Source organism: Acomys russatus, chromosome 13 (assembly GCF_903995435.1).
Source record: "Acomys russatus chromosome 13, mAcoRus1.1, whole genome shotgun sequence".
In the NCBI taxonomy this organism is placed as follows: Eukaryota; Metazoa; Chordata; class Mammalia; order Rodentia; family Muridae; genus Acomys; species Acomys russatus.
In genome coordinates this window covers 71,499,627-71,515,718 of record NC_067149.1, presented here as the reverse complement: position 1 = coordinate 71,515,718, position 16,092 = coordinate 71,499,627, and positions in this window count along the sequence as shown.

Genomic DNA, 16,092 nt, shown 5'->3' with positions numbered 1-16,092 from the left:
GGTATTCTCATAACCAATGATCTCCAGGTGGGATAGCATCATCTTCTATAAAGTACATGAAGAAATTTGCACCCTCTGCTGTGTTTGGTGGCGAGCACCTTTAATCCCAAGCACCTCGGAGGGAGAAGCAGGTGGATCTGTTATGCCCAAGTCACGGAACCGTCTTAGACCTCCAGAGAACAGCCAGGTGCAATTCGCACAGGGTCTTTTTATTGAGCAAACTCCGGAACAAGGGCTGCCCGTTCCCCAAGAGCTGAGGAAGGTGGCAGCACCCCCTCCTTAAGGTACAGGGTTTATACAGGCAAAAAAACCACAAACCCAAGCCTTGGTGTTACATAATTGGATAAGGGATATAGGGGAAGCTGGCCTTAGCGCTGTTAAGGTATGGGGCAGAGGGCCTTTGAGCCGTGCTGCAGGGGTACTCTTATCTAAATTTTCCATCTGCTATAGCCGTTACGTTGTGGGTTTTTCACATAATTGGGTAAGGGGATAGAGGGGAAGTCGGCCTTGAGCTGATAAGGTACAGGTGAAAGACCCCAAACCACCATTAATAGTTTAGCAGCAGTAACACCATTTTGCAAGGCTGAACCAAGTGCAGGGTTCAACCCCCCTCCCCCAAGAGGGAGGGAACGGGGCAGTAAAGCAAGACAGGGCAGGGGAGAAAAACAAGATGTTTTGCCAAACAGGATATCTGTGGTCGGCCACCTGGTATTGCCTAAGGCCCCTGATGTCCCAAGATAACCACCCACTCCCCCTCCCAATTTCCTGGTACCGAAAAACAGCCATGACCAGGACTTGAACCCGGATGAATCTAGCCTCATTTGAATCACCCAATCAGAACCCTGTAACTATGCTTCTCGCTTCTGTACGCGCGCTTTTTGCTCTCCTGACCCTATAAAAGACCAATTCCCCAGCTCGAGGGCGCGCCAGTCCTGCATTGACTTGGACGCCCCGGGTACCTGTGCAGCCGATCGTCTGGTCTCGCTGGTCTCTGGGAGGGTCTCCACTGATAGACCACCTAATTGAGCGGGGGTCTTTCACAGGGGAGGGGGCTTTTTTTTAGCTCTCAGATCTTTGTGAGTGAATGAGTCCAGCCTAGCCAACATAGGATTATAGAGAGACCTTATTTTGTAATGCCCAAGCCGTGAAACCCCTAAAGACCACCAGAGTCCAGCGGGATGCAAATCACAGTCTCATTTATTGATCAAGATCAAGCTCAGAGCCTGGACCATTAGCTCCCTCATGAGTAGGGAAGATGGCAACCCCTAGCGTAGGGGGACAGGGTTTGTAAGGGGAAAAAACTGCAGGCGTCGGTTTCCAGGCCTTGCTGATACATGATAGGTTAGAGAGGTACAGGAATGTTGCCCTTTAAGCTGACGGGCCGGAGGATCAGGGCCAGACCGCAGGGGGACATTTTTTGTTTATTCTGGTCACTGTGACCTGTCCTATGTAGCTCTGATTGTTTGGCCCCAGGTGCAAGCTCCTAGGAACGGTTGCTACCTACAAGTTTGTGGCTCTCCCTGGAAACTCATGAGGAACTCCAGGTTGGGGGCTGGGAGGGTGGGAGTATTCTCAGGTCCTGAACATAAAATGGCATTGGTTTGGTTTCTACGATCGCAACCTAAGAAAAGAAAAATACGTAGAAAATGCTGAAGTGTTCTGACAGACCCAAACACGGCACAGGTTCTGCTGCCCACCCCTTTTGCTAAACCATTAAACCCATTCGGCCTCTTCGTGCGACTCACTCCTGAGGCTGATCACCAAGGTCTAGCTATCAAATTTTCTTATTTGGGTAAACTGACTAACATGTCCAATCAGAACTTACTGACTCGTCCTGTTATAAACTTCCCCTATTTTCTCCTTAAGAACCACTCCTGCAGCCGGGCGTGGTGGCGCACGCCTTTAGTCCCAGCACTCGGGAGGCAGAGGCAAGCGGATCGCTGTAAATTCGAGGCCAGCCTGGACTACAAAACGAGAGTCTAGGACAGCCAAGACTACACAGAGAAACCCTGTCTCAAAAAAAAAAAAAAAAAAACAAAAAAAAAAAACCCACTCCTGCAGGGCCACCTGCTGCTGCTCCTGCCTGACTCAGATAGGGGGCAGAGGCCTTAGTTACAACTTGTCATTGTTAAGTCGGCCACCACTCACCCATAAGATCGGCAAGAGTGTTTCAAGAAAGCAAAAATCCGGCATGCAGGGATCAGCCACTTGACAGAGCAGCAGGCATGGATGATGTCAGCTCTCAGGCCTTTTTATGGGTAAAGAGGGGAATTCCAACAAAGAGTTAGGCAATCTAAAACCTGATTGGTGGGCAGAAAGGCAGTCACAGGGGTCAGTTTTTGATTGGCCTATGGCCAGGTGGCAAGTGAACTGCATTCCTGTGTGATGAACGTTGAACCACAAAGTAAAATACCTAAACCATATAAGGGTGTCAAGCACAGATGGCCAGCCTTGAGATAAGATTTCTCCACATTCCAGTGGTTATCTCTGGGCTGCCTTTCGGGAAGTTGATTTTTATGGTCTGTTCCCGGAGCAGACGTCTCAGGGTCAGGCCTAGGTCAGGCTTAGTCCTATAATGGAGACCAAGCCCAAAATGGAGTTAATGTCTTCTTTCATCATATACATGGTACTTTCCTGAGCCTTTTGAACCTTGGGTCTGAGCTATGTTGCTCAGTAGGGGGGAATCAGAAGACAGGCTTAGCTGCTACAGTTGTAGCCCGCTAGCTGGAGATAGAACTATGGGGAAAGTACACCCTGACCTTGACTCCAACGGAAAACTACCCATCCTCTGGTTTGACCTGGAGCAGAGCTCAGAGACTTGGAAATCCCCGGAGACTCGGCGGTTTAACTGCCAAACAATGTTTCTATTTCAAGAGACTTTCCAAAATAAGCTCACTGCGCATGCTCCAAAACAACAGATAAAAGGCTTCCCCTCAGTTCAGCCTTCTGTGAGTCTTTCTGCTCAGATGTAGCGAACGTTCTGTCCTTCTCCTCCAATAAATCTCTTCTGTAAGATTTTGTTCCATGGTGTGACTTTGTTGTATTCCTTGGCTCCTGACTGCCAAGATGCCCTTGTGCCAGAAAAACCCTTACATTGATGTCGTAACTTGGAAAGGCCCTCCTGGAGATGCCTGCACTCCGTTTTGGGTCTGAACCACACTGGGACCCTCACTCTTTATCTCCTGCCCACACACCGCAGACTCACCTTCTGGTTCACCCATCACTTGGCACCTCAACCACCATGGATAATTCGGTAAATTTCCACTTTGGTCGGTGTGAAATTTCCCGAAGTCTGAGGAAATGACCATTGAGTTTCTGGAACCCTCTGTTACTCATAGAGGTGAGGGGACGCCATGGTGTTATGGCGACGGCTGGCCCTCTATCCCTACACACACACAGACCCTCAGAGATGCAATCCTGCAACTTCCTTAGGCTGGACTGGACTGTTGTGACCCTTTCATGCCCCCTCCTCCTTCTGCCTCCCAGGCAAGAGCTACCTGTAATCCCAAAGCTTCTCTATGCCCTTGTGGCATTATGACACTTTGGACCAATTCCTTTCCTATGGTGAGACCTGAAGAGATAGAAAAGTTGTTTTTCAACCCTGGCCACTCGGTACCTTCCAAGATGGCCTCAGGGCTGTTCTAAAACCACACCCTTGTACCTGTCCCGAGCAACTGACAGCACATGATGTCCTAAGCTGAGCTCTTGCCCCCTCAAGGATAAAATAACTAGTAACCAATCATTTTAAATGTCAACTAACCAGTCAAGTTTGTACTAACTACTGTTTCTGTTAAGAGTATAAAAGACCCAAGCTTTGCTTATTCGTGATGTCCAGCTCAATAGAGCTTGGAAGACCCCATCGCAATGGATCAATAAAGCATCCCTTGCTGTTTACATTGGACTGAACTCTCATGTCTCATTGGGCTCCGGAAAGTAGGACCTAGCCCCCCAGTTCTTACAGACCTTGTTCCTGAGCGTGTTTTTTGTTGCCTTTCAGCAAGCTTTTTTGGGTCATTGTGGAAAGCCCTGATACCAGATCCTGAGTCACACCTGACCCTGTTGAGTTCCACGACAACATACTAAATGGCTTGGTACTCTTTTGGTCCTCCTTGAGGATACCCACCCCGTGGGACACATCCGTGGGGATAGTGTCATCCAGAGCTTCTCTTCACCCTTTAGAAAAACCTCTATCCGCTCCAACTAGCACCCAACATGTAGAGTCCCAAAACTATTCACTTTTCCAATCAAATTTGGCCTAAATATCCCTTAGATAACAAATAAAAATGGCTGCCTATCTACACTCTGGGTGCCAATATTTTTTCAGATGAAGGAACTGGGAAGAGATCCCCCATGCCCTATGATTTCTACCCCAAGTCCTCTCTCTGTTCTTCCTGTCTCCCCAATTCATCCTAGCTGTGAAGCACAAATCACTTCTGATCCAGCCGACAACCCTCAGCTCCTTCCTCTGTGTCCTCCAGTCTCTCCTCCTCCCTCTCCAGCAACAGGCCAGCCGAATCATCTCTCTGTGGCACCCACATTTAGCCCACTGGCAGCCTTCAGCCCTCATGCTGCCTGTTCCTGCTCCACCATGGGACCTCCTTAGCCTGCCCATACCCAGCCTAACCTAGCCCTGTAATACTTACCTTTTTAAATTAATCTAATATTTGTACCAATAAAGACTCGGGAGGTGTAAACTGAGATTAAAAACCTGCTAGCTCAGCGAGGTTACTTTATTATCTGAACTATATACAAAATATTTGCAAGCCTGATTCTACAACTCAGACGCTAGCCCTTTAGAAATCTTTCTGGGCTGGAGAGATGGCTCAGAGTTTAAGTGCACTGACTGCTCTTCAATAAGTCCTGAGTTCAATTCCCAGTAACCACATGGTGGCTGACAGCCATCTATAATGTAATCTGATGCCCTCTTCTGGCATACAGGCATACATGCAAATAGAGTGCTTATATAGGTAAAATAAATAAATAAATCTTTAAAAAAAAAAAAAAGAAAGAAAGAAAGAAATCTTTCTGTGTTCTTTTAATTAGCTAGTCTACCTTTCTCTTGAGCTCCTCCAAACCCAAGAGGGCTCCTTAGCTTTCTTTTCTGGAACTGGTTTACTTGTGTCATGCAAGCTGATTCTCTGCTGTTCCTGCAAACCCAGAGAGAAAATCCCTATTGCTTACCCAGAGCTCCTTCCATGAGGCCTCTTCCAAGCCAAAGGAAAAAGAGCTCTCAGGGGCCCAATTGCTGTATAGTGGACTCTCCCGTGCCTCCTCTACACCCTGGGCAGGCTGAACTCTATCACTTTGGGGAGGGGGTGGGGTAGTGTGGGGTGGGGGCTCCAAGCCAAGGCAGTAGGAGCTGAAGTATGTCATCTTTGAGGTGGGGCAGCTCAAGGCCACCCAGCTGACTTTGCCTCAGGTCACAGAGCAAAGACCACAAGACCCCTCCCAAGCAACTCTCCTTAAAATAGGCAGGAACTTTCCAATCTTTAGCATTCTTGTCTGTGTCTGTGGAGGCTTCAGAGGCACACCCAAGCTGCACCTCTTCAGGACACACCTAGCTGCATCTGCCATCTAGTTAAGTTTTTATATTTTGCTAATAGCTAGGCTTTCTATGTATGATAATCAAATACCCTGCAACATAGCCCCAGTTCCTTTCCCCTCCACCCCCCCTTCCTCCCTCTCTCCCTAATAGAAAAGCAGTTGGGATCTTATTCTGCTAACCAGTCTACTTTCATTAACAAGTTCCAGTATATCAACCTGACAGGGTGGCACATGCAGATCTCTGGGAGTTTGAGGCCAGCCTATTTACAAATTGATTTCAGGACAGCCAGGGCTACACACAGAAAAACCCTGTCTTGGAAAAACCAATTATTATTATTATTATTATTATTATTATTATTATTATTATTATTATTATTATTATTATTATTATTATTTTGATATATCACCCAACCTTACAACCTTACAACCTCATTTTCCATGACATTCAGACAATTCTCACCAACAGCTTTCACCCCTAGAAGCACATGCTGAACAGATAGAAAAGTTGTTGTTTTTCAACCCTGACCACTCGGTACGTTCCAAGACCGCCTCAGGGCTGTTCTATACTTTCTGAGAAAAACCACACCCTCATACTTGTTCCGAACACCTGACAGGAAATGATGTCCCAAGCTGAGCTCTTGCCCCCTCAAGGATAAAATAACTAGTAACCAATCATTTTAAAGGTCAACTAACCAATCATGTTTGTACTAACTACTGCTTCTGTTAAAAGTATAAAAGACCCAAGCTTTGCTTATTCGGGGTGTCCAGCTCAATAGAGCTTGGTAGACCCCATCACAATGGATCAATAAAGCATCCCTTGCTGTTTGCATCGAACTGGACTCCGAGACCTAGCCCCACGTCTTACAATGCAAATGAAATTCACCAAACTAAGGCTGCTCACCCAGTCAGGGCTAAGGCAGTCTCCAACTGGGACCTCAGAAGGAATTACAATACTCTAAAGTGAGGGTATTCTAGCTAGGGATCAATGTATAAATTGCCTCCTGCCTGGTCTCTGTTAGGCTATCATTAAAGCAGTAAATTGTGAAGAATCTAAGAGGTCTTCCAGGACAAACATAAAAGTGCATATCAGTTCCTAGTAAAGGCCCCTCTACAATATACCAATCTGGACCCCAAGACAATACAAAACCTACCTCTCTCAGAATTTCCCTGACGTTAGAGCCAAACTTAAGTTCCTAGAGAGGGGATCCCTCATTCCACAGGTAGAAGTCTTAGCAGTGGCCTTTAAGGTCTACTACGGATGAGACTAAAAAGCCCCACAACAAAAATGCCTGATGTTGGTTAAGGCTTTTTGACTAGCCATAGCAACTGCTGAGGCTCTCTCATCTCCCAAAGCCTGAGAGCATCTGGGTAGCCAGAAAAGTCACTGGCCAGGCCTGCCTGACCCCTCATAAACCACTGTAGAAGAATTTTAATCCAGCAACATAGCTGCCCTGATCATATTCAAAGACCTTCAAGGTCTGTTTGATTTGGTTGAAGTGCAGACACTACATACACCTTTAATCCCTCTGGCTGGAATACAGACACATCCTTAGTACACACCTTTAATCCCAAACAATGACATCCAATTGAGGGACAGACAAAGTGACAATTCTGAGAAAGACTAGACAGAATGGGGTACACCCAGCTCTCTTAAGAACAGCACAGGAAATAGAGGCTATTTAAGAGAGCACTGGGGGAGGCAGTGCAGTGGAGTTGAAGTCAGTTCATCAGTTGAGTCAGTCGCTTGGGAGTCAGTTGAGAGTCAGTGCAGTGGAGTTGAGCTCACAGCAGTTCAGCTGGTGGCAGTTGCGTTCGTGGAGTTCAGAAGCAGTTTCTACTGAGACAGGTTGCAGAAAGAACAAACCAGGCACAGGTGAAAACAGAATGATCCCAGGGAATGAGAAGGAGCCCGAAGATTAGAACAGATTGCTAGAATTAGTTTGAGGCCAAGCAGAGCAACTCAATGAGAGGCTGAGAGAAGCCAGTTTGGATCAGTCAACTAGGAGAGGAGTTTGAGTTAGAACAGCTGTCTTGAACCAGCCAGCCAGAGTTCAGAAAGAGCTAGAAAGAGTGAGGTCATTCAGCAGTGAGCCTCTGAGATAACAATTTCATCTAGAAAGTAAGAGTTATTTTTACTAAGGATTTTACTAAGGATTTCTATTGCTGTGAAGAGACACCTTGACCATGGCAACTTTTTGTTTTGGTTTGGTTTTAGTTTTGGTTTTTCAAGACAGATTTTTCTCTGTGTAGCCTTGGCTATCCTGGGCTCATTTTGTAGACCAGACTGGCCTCAAACTCACATCAATCCACCTGCCTTTGCCTCCCAAATGCTGGGATTAAACACGTATGCTACCACCGCCTGGCTGACCACAGCAACTTTTACTTTATTTTTTTATTTTTTGGCTTTTCAAGGCAGGATCTCTCTGTGTTAGCCTTGGCTATCCTAGACTCGATTTGTAGACCAGGCTGGCCTCAAACAGTGATCCGCCTGCCTCTGACTACCAAGTGCTGGGATTAAAGGTGTGTGCACCACGCCTGGCCATAGCAACTTTTATAAAGAAACATTTAATTGGAGCTGGCTTACAGAGGGTTAGTCCATTCTCAGAGTGGGTTTTCTGGTCACTGGATTCTGTTTAGCAGGGATTTGAATGTCTTTTGAGTGTGGATGATATTTAAGTTGTCTTATGTTGTTCCTCTTTATTGGAAAGCTAGCTCTGGAGTTGGGTTATAATTCCTCCCTCCTCTAGACCCAAGAATGTTTGTCCAAAGGTTTTCTCCAAAATCTCTGTTCTGTGTTAGGAGGGCCACCGGCTGTGACAGAGAAAGGAGAGGGCTTTAAAGGGACTTGCTTTGCAATGACTGTGCTCAGTGCTTAGTATGAAGCACTCACCTCTGTTGGGGTGACTTTTTGTGCATCACGTGAAGGTTGTCTTTTTTTTCATTCAAGTGCTTATTTCTGTGGGACTTTAGTATTGTTCTGCATCATGTTTTGTAAACACTCCCTCCAACACCTTTTGAATAGTTTAATAAAGAGCCGAATGACCTATAGCGAAAGGCAGGAAAGGGAAGTGGGACTTCCAGGAGAGATGGGAACTCTGAGAAAGAATTTGAGGTGGAAAGAGTCTCCAGCCAGACTCAGAGGAAGACACAGGTGCTGGAACCGAGGAAAGGCAATGAACCATGTGGAAGATCTTAGATTAGTATAAACTGGTTAATTTACGTTAAGAGCTATTTGGGGAACAAGTCTAAGCTAAGTCCAAAGTTTCATTGCCTCAGACTGTGTCAGTCAGGGTTAGGTCCTTGGCAACAGGACTTTCGAAGTGTCAGTGGGCAAAGATTGACAAAATGACAAACAGACAAACCCAGGGGGAGTTTGAATCTGAGTTTATTTTACAGGCAAGCAATCTAGAATTTTATACACATCTTTTGAAACAGAAAGTACTTTGTGGTCACATTTTTTTTTAATGGAGTAGTTTCAAGAGAGTCAGTGAAGCAATCAGGCATACACAGTACAAAGTACAGAGTGCAAAGTAATAGGGTTGTCATCATTTTTAAGTTATTAGCTTGGTATCAGTATGCATGTGCCCTCTTTATCAAAGGTCAATGTTCTCTCATTATGTAAAACATCTGTGTGCCAAGACAGTTTTTTCTTAGTTTTTTTTTATATGAGTGCCACTATCTGGAGCTTTCTTAAACACTTTATTTGTAAGTCATAATATAAATTATTAACTGATGATTAATTCTCAGCCATATTTATTTTAACAAGTGGAGCAGAACTTGGTGGTGAACTCCGGGCCTGAATGGTCCTTGGCTGCAGTCCCATGTTAGGGAGTTTCATGGAAATGGTCGTCATGTTTCAAAAGTTCTGATGTGAGAGTAGGTTAGGAGAAAAAAATAAAGACAGAATATGCCAACACAATGAGTAAAAAGAAGGCTGCAGTCAGTTACTCCTGGCAGGAACATCAGACCCATTCCAGGAGGTTCTCCCTGGGTAGAGGTCATCGCCTTGGGTTGTGCAGTAACACTTGTCACACAGACTCCACTGGAGGGGTCATGACATTTCATAATTAATAAAAGGTCTCCATGTCAATACTGGGAGCTGGCAGTCTTAAGATAGTCTGGCTATATTTGACTACCAAAGGTTATACATATCTCTGGCAAATGATTAGATGGAAAATGTGTAAATTCTTAGGGTCTAATAAAGTGCCTAAAAATGTGAAAGCTAGTGTTTTATGGTATGTAAATACAAGTTGTAAATGTATAAGAAAACAATTTAAGGTAATTAAAATTGTTTCAGGTTTTTCCCTCTCTGTTTTGAAGGTCTAGAGTTTTAATATTGATCAAATGGAGTTCTGATAACTTGATAAAACACTACTATTTTCAGTCACAAGCTCAAGATCTTAGTCTGTCTTTCTTTCTTTCTTTCTTTCTTTCTTTCTTTCTTTTTTTTTCTTTTTCTCTCAAGACAGTGTTTCCCTGTGTAGCCCTGGCTGTCCTGGACTCACTTTGTAGGCTAGGCTGGTCTCGAACTTATAGATATCCACCTGCCTCTACATCCCCAGGCCTTCTCATCATGCTAAAAACATCTGTGACTAATCTATGTTTAGCTCTCTAAACAAAGGAAAAACTGTTCATGCTTTTTAACCCAAAGCTCTTGCTAAGACTTGAAGGTGTGACATCTGTTAGCTGCTTTTTCTACAATGAATTTCAGTAGAGATTGCAAACATTGGCAATGCTAATATATCTAAAACTTTTATCTCTTCTTATGAGCAAAACTCCAGGTAAGCCTCAGGTAGTTAGGGAGTCATAAGGCTTGGGTAGTGGTCCTCACTCTCATTTGGTAGGATTAACAATATGCCCTGAAGAAAGAAGGTTTAGTGACCAGTTTAAGAAACATTAAATTCTTGTCTTTTCTATAAAATACTGTAAAACAAACCCTGTATCTACCCCCTCCCAAACTACTGAACTCACAGGTTCTCAGACTAATTTTAGTGAGAAGTCTAATCTGTACTCTATGCCTCTTCATTTTCTGTGCGAACTAAACAAAAGCTAGCTTCCCTGAAAAGAAGGCCCCTGCCCCATGCTTCAGCAGCTTTGGCAGCTTAAGGCCAACTTCCCCCTTATCCCCTTACCCAACTGTGTGAAAGACCCACAACGTGGCAGCTATGGCAGATGAAAAATTTAGATAATAGTCCCCTTGAAGACTAGCTTCCTCTATACCCCTTACCCAAATACATAATGCCAAGGCTGAGGAAAGCCCAGCTTGCAGTTTCTGCCTTTATAAGCCTTGTATCCTAAGGAGAGGAGGCTGCCCATCTTCCTCAGCCTCTGGGGAACGGATGGTCTTTGCTCCAGAGCTTGATAAGTAAAAGACCCTGTGTAAATTACATCTGGCTGGTCTCTGGAGGTCTAAGAGGGGTTCGTGACTTGGACATTTTAGTTCAGGAATGTATGCCCAGCCAGATATAACTGTTGTGGAGTTCCTACCAGAGAAAACCACTCAGAAACAGTCTACGAGCCAATTGAAAAGATTTATTCTAGCCAGCTAGTGACTGCACCTGGGTATTTTGGCTCCAAGTGCAATGCTAAGCCTTTCTCAGAATCCATAACTGAAGCAAGAAAACTATATCCTGGCTAGAATGTGTGTGTGTGTGTGTGTGTGTGTGTGTGTGTGTGCGCGTGCGTGCGTGTGCGCGTGTGTGTATGTGTGTGTGTGTGTGTAGGAATTCTGGTAGAGTTATTGTATCTAGGGTAAATAGAATATAACAGTTGTTTTTCACTGTATCTAGGGTAAACATCAGAATGAACAGTTATTTTCTAGAAGTCCTTAGACCTTGGAGAAATCACTGTGGAAAGCAGTGGTTCCTTTCTGTGATCTACAGAGTTGCTTTGCTAAAGGAACTTTACAGTCTTGGCATGACTTTGGTCACAAGACAATACTAGCACACCTGGAGTGTCGCATTATTGGGTACTGCAAATGGTATGCAATAAGGACTAAAGTCACAGAGGTGTGATGTTCATGAAACATGTAGATTAGATCAGGAACGTTGGCATGAGGAATTTGTTTTACTCAGAAAACAACCTCTGTATAACAATCAATAAATATGCTTTTTTTACAGCTATTTGAGATTCAGCCCAGAGAGGCTAGACCTCCCTGCTGCCAGTAAAGCCCTAATTCATCTTTGGTTTTTTTTTGTTGTTTTTGTTTTTTGTTTTGTTTTGTTTTGTTCAAGACAGGGTCTCTCTGTGTAGCCTTGGCTATCCTGGACTTGCTTTGTAGACCGGGCTGGCCTTGAACTCACAGCAAGCCACCTGCTTCTGCCTCCCAAGTGCTGGAATTAAAGGCATGCACCACCATGCCGGGCTTTAATTCATTTTTGAGTGGCCCTCCTTCTTTGATTGTTGTGTTGGACACTATTAGAAGGTGTGGCCATTTTGGAGTAGGTGGGGCCTCATTGGAGGAAGTGTGTCACTATGGGGGGTGGGTTCTGGGGTCTCCTGTGCTTAAGCTTCCCAGTGTGGAATCCAGTCTCCTTCTGCTGCCTTCAGATCAAGATGTAGAACTCTTAGCTCCTCCAGTACCATGTCTGTCTGCTTGTTGTTATATCATGTAGAAGAGCTTTAATTCATAACATGGCTACTCTGGCAAGATCTAGGATCTGGATAGAATACAAACACACCTTTAATTTAGGAGATAGAGGCAAGCAGATCTGAGTTCAAGGCCAGCCTGGTATAGAGCAAGTATCAGGTAAAGAAAAGCTTAAGTCCAGGTGTGGTGGTACATGCCTTTAATCCCAAACAATGAAGGTAAAGTTTGTTTGTAGAAGGAAGCACCCATGTTTGAAAATGATGTTTAATTGAGTGGCAGAAAAGGTGATGAATCAAAGAAAGATTTGACAGTATAGGATACGCCCAACTCTCATGAGAAGAGAGAGGAAAGGGAAGCGACTTAAGGGGCAATGCAGAGAGAGACAGAGAGGGAGGGAGAGAGAGAGAGAGAGAGAGGGAGAGGGAGAGGGAGAAGGAGAGAGAGAGACAGGGAGAGGGAGAGAGAGGGAGAGGGAGAGAGAGAGAGGGAGAGAGAGAGAGAGGGAGAGAGAGAGGGGGGAGAGAGGGGGGAGAGGGAGAAAGAGAGGGAGAGAGAGAGGGAGAGAGAGAGGGAGAAGGAGAGAGAGAGAGGGAGAGAGAGAGACAGGGAGAGGGAGAGAGAGACAGGGAGAGGGGGGAGAGGGAGAGAGAGAGAGAGAGGGAGAGAGAGAGGGGGGAGAGAGACAGAAAGGGAGAGGGAGAGAGAGAGGGAGAGAGAGAGGGAGAGGGAGAGAGAGGGAGAGGGGGAGAGAGAGAGAAAGGGAGAGAGAGAGAGAGGGAGAGAGAGAGAGGGAGAAGGAGAGAGAGGGAGAGGAGGCAGCTGTACTGGTACAGCAACAGAGAGGCAGGTTGCAGAGAGAGAACAAGCTAGACTCAGGTGAAAACCAAACGAACCAGAGAATGAGAAGGAGGCAGAAGATTAGATCAGATTGCTGGAGTTAATTTGAGGCCAAGCAGAGCAATTCAGGGGCCAAAAGAAAAGCCAGATTGAATCAGTCAGCTGGGAGAGGAGTTTGAGCCAGAACAGCTGAGTTGACCCAGCCAGCCCAGAGCTCAGTAAGAGCAAGAAAGGGTGAGCTTATAAAACAGTGAGTCTCAGAGGCTGAAAACATTCAAGGCTGGGTTAGATGAATGAAGGCTAGAAGCTTCCAGGACTAGGCCTGGGCTAGCACAGGGAGGCAGTAATCCTCTGAGACAACAATTGAAACAGGTAAGTAAAACTTTCTTTTACATTGACAATAATGGACTAAACCCCTGAAACTGTAAGCCATCCAAAATTAAATGTGTTCTTTTATAAGTGTTGCCATGATGATAGTGTCTCCCTAACTAAGACAATTGTCCCTTGTGGCTCTTGAACACTGTTATACACATACAAAGGGGGTTTATTAGAATGACTTACAGGCTGAGGTCCAACTAACACAGCAATGGTTGGCTGTGAACAGAAGTTCAAGAATCCAATTGTTGTTCAGTCCATGAGGCTGGATGTCTCAGTCTTCAGTACATTCTAGAATCCTGAAGAAGTAGGCTCTGATGCCAGTATCTAGATTACAAGCATATCTTCCTTCCTCAAAAATCAAGATTAAAAGGGGATTTTTCCCACTTCAAATAAAGCAAAAATCCTTCATAGTTGTGTCCTCCATTTTGGGATTTTAGTTAATTCCAGACATAGTCAAGCTGACAACAAGAACAGTTTCCTTCCCAATGTGGCAAGTTAAACAAATTTACAAAAGCCAAAATATGCAAAATTAGTGAAGTCAAGTTGACTTCTGCAAAAAGCCCACCTTCTTTAGCTGTTTTTCTTCCTGGAATTGTTTTTTGAAACTTCCCCATTTCAGCCAGGAGTAGTGACACACACCTTTAATCCCAGCACTCTAGAGGCAGAGGTAGGCGGATCACTGTGAGTTTGAGACCAGCCTGGTCTACAAAGAGAGTTCCAGGGCTACTACACAGAGAAACCTTGTCTTGGGGATGGGAGGTGTCTCCATTTCAGTTACTGGCGCTTTATTCAGCAAGACAAAGTTTGTTGGAAGTACCAAAATGGAGTTTGCATAGTCAATTTACAGCCCTTTTCACATTCCTCACTGGTTCTCTGGGCGTGCAAGTGGTGGACTAATCCTGGGAAAGGGGATTACATTGTCCACTTAGGACAAGAAGTATTACCAAACTGATTCTTTGTCTGATAGCCAATCATACTGTTAAGGGTCTAAAGGCCAAGTGTTGGGGCCATAAGGAAGAGGATTAAGGGGCCAGTGATGGCAGAGACCAGGGTGCTCAGCAAAGGCAACCAGGAAAATAGGGATTGATACCAATTATCAGACTCAATGTCTGTTCATTTCCCTCTCCTTTAGATTACTTCTGACCATTGCTAGGCCTTCCCTGATGTTTCTAGACTGATTAGCATAGAAACAACAAGTTTCTCCTAAACTCATGCAAAGGCCTCTCTGCTTCATAAAAAGGTCTAGCCCCCGCCAGTTTTGTCAGACTACATCTGAGAGGGAGTCAGCTTGGCTCTCTAGCCTGGAAACACAATTCTCCAAATGGCCTAGATTTAAGTCGATGTGGGAACTGAGTTCCCTAAAGCTTTAGTTCCCAATAGTCAAGGCTGAGGTGCCTATGGTAATTGCATTGGTTATTACTGTCCTTATGAGGATCCGGACCAGAACTGGAGCTTGTTTAACCCTTGTTAACACTGATTCGAGGCCAATATGAGCTCTCCCCTCTCCCCTGTCTATAGTTGAGGATGTATTGTCTATAATGGAGTGTAACACATATGGGGGATAACAGATCAGTATACATAGAGGGGGATATGCATTCCAGTGAGACAAAGGAAGCACAGTTTGTCAAACCATTAGTATAAGAAACCTGGGTAGTCTCAGAGGCATTATAGAATATGCAGTCCTCAGACCAGCATTTGTCTGCTTGGCATTTGAACAGACATTGTTATAGAGTGAGGAAGCCAGGTTACAAGGAGAAGACATGACATGGATACCTTCTTGCAGCTCTTCTAACTTTAGGCTGTTTCCATTCAGAACTGGCAGAGTCCTCAACTGGAGAGCGTGCGTGGCTAGACCCGCTCCTACATAGAAAGAAGGCTGTGGATCCAGTCTTAACAAGCAGTCCTGCCTTCATTCTGTGTCAGAAGTGGTCAAACAGGCCTTTCATAACACATATATCGAGGAAGGAGAGGCTTTGACTGAAATGGAGTGTGAGTCTAGGCTCTCTGGTGGTTCAGGTAAACATGGCAAGTAGGGCAAGATCTCTAGAGCTTTGTTTCTCTTTGGGGATTGGAGGAACATACCAGAATTGGACCCAATGGGAGTCACTCTCCTGGGTGGACATTTTTCTGGAGAGTAAATGAATCCTCCTGGGTCCTTTCCAGTGGCATAAATCCAGGTTCCCCATCTTCTCCCTGTGACCCAGCAGTGGGCACCTATCCAAGCACAAGCCTTGATCTTGTTGATCATGGGGTTATGTCTTTTACTGTTAGAGGGTTGAAGGAGGTTTCTCCATTTCTATGTGGATATAGGGGGTTTATGTCCCCAGGGACATTCTGTTCCACAACCCTAGGCAGCATAGCGATAATTACCATTTCCTGGATAGAAAGATGGATGATTTGCAGAACACCCATAGAACTAGGAGTCTTAAAGTTCCCTCTTCAGGGCACCAGAACCATGACCCATCCTCTTAGACCCCCCTTTCATCCTAGCCCCCTAAAAAGGCATGGTCATGAGGGTACAAAGATGCACCAGGAAAGTAGGTTGGCCATCCAAAGTCAAGTTGAAAAGAATGTTTCCATTTTCTATTCGTCTCACTTCCCAAATCCAAACTTCTAGACTATGGAGGCCATAGGCCCATCCCCCAGGGAAAGGACAAAAGAAATGTGATACCCACATTTAAGGATCTCAGGTCAACCTTATCTATAGGGGTCGGAGATACTTGTAGCAGTCCATCAGTCACTGC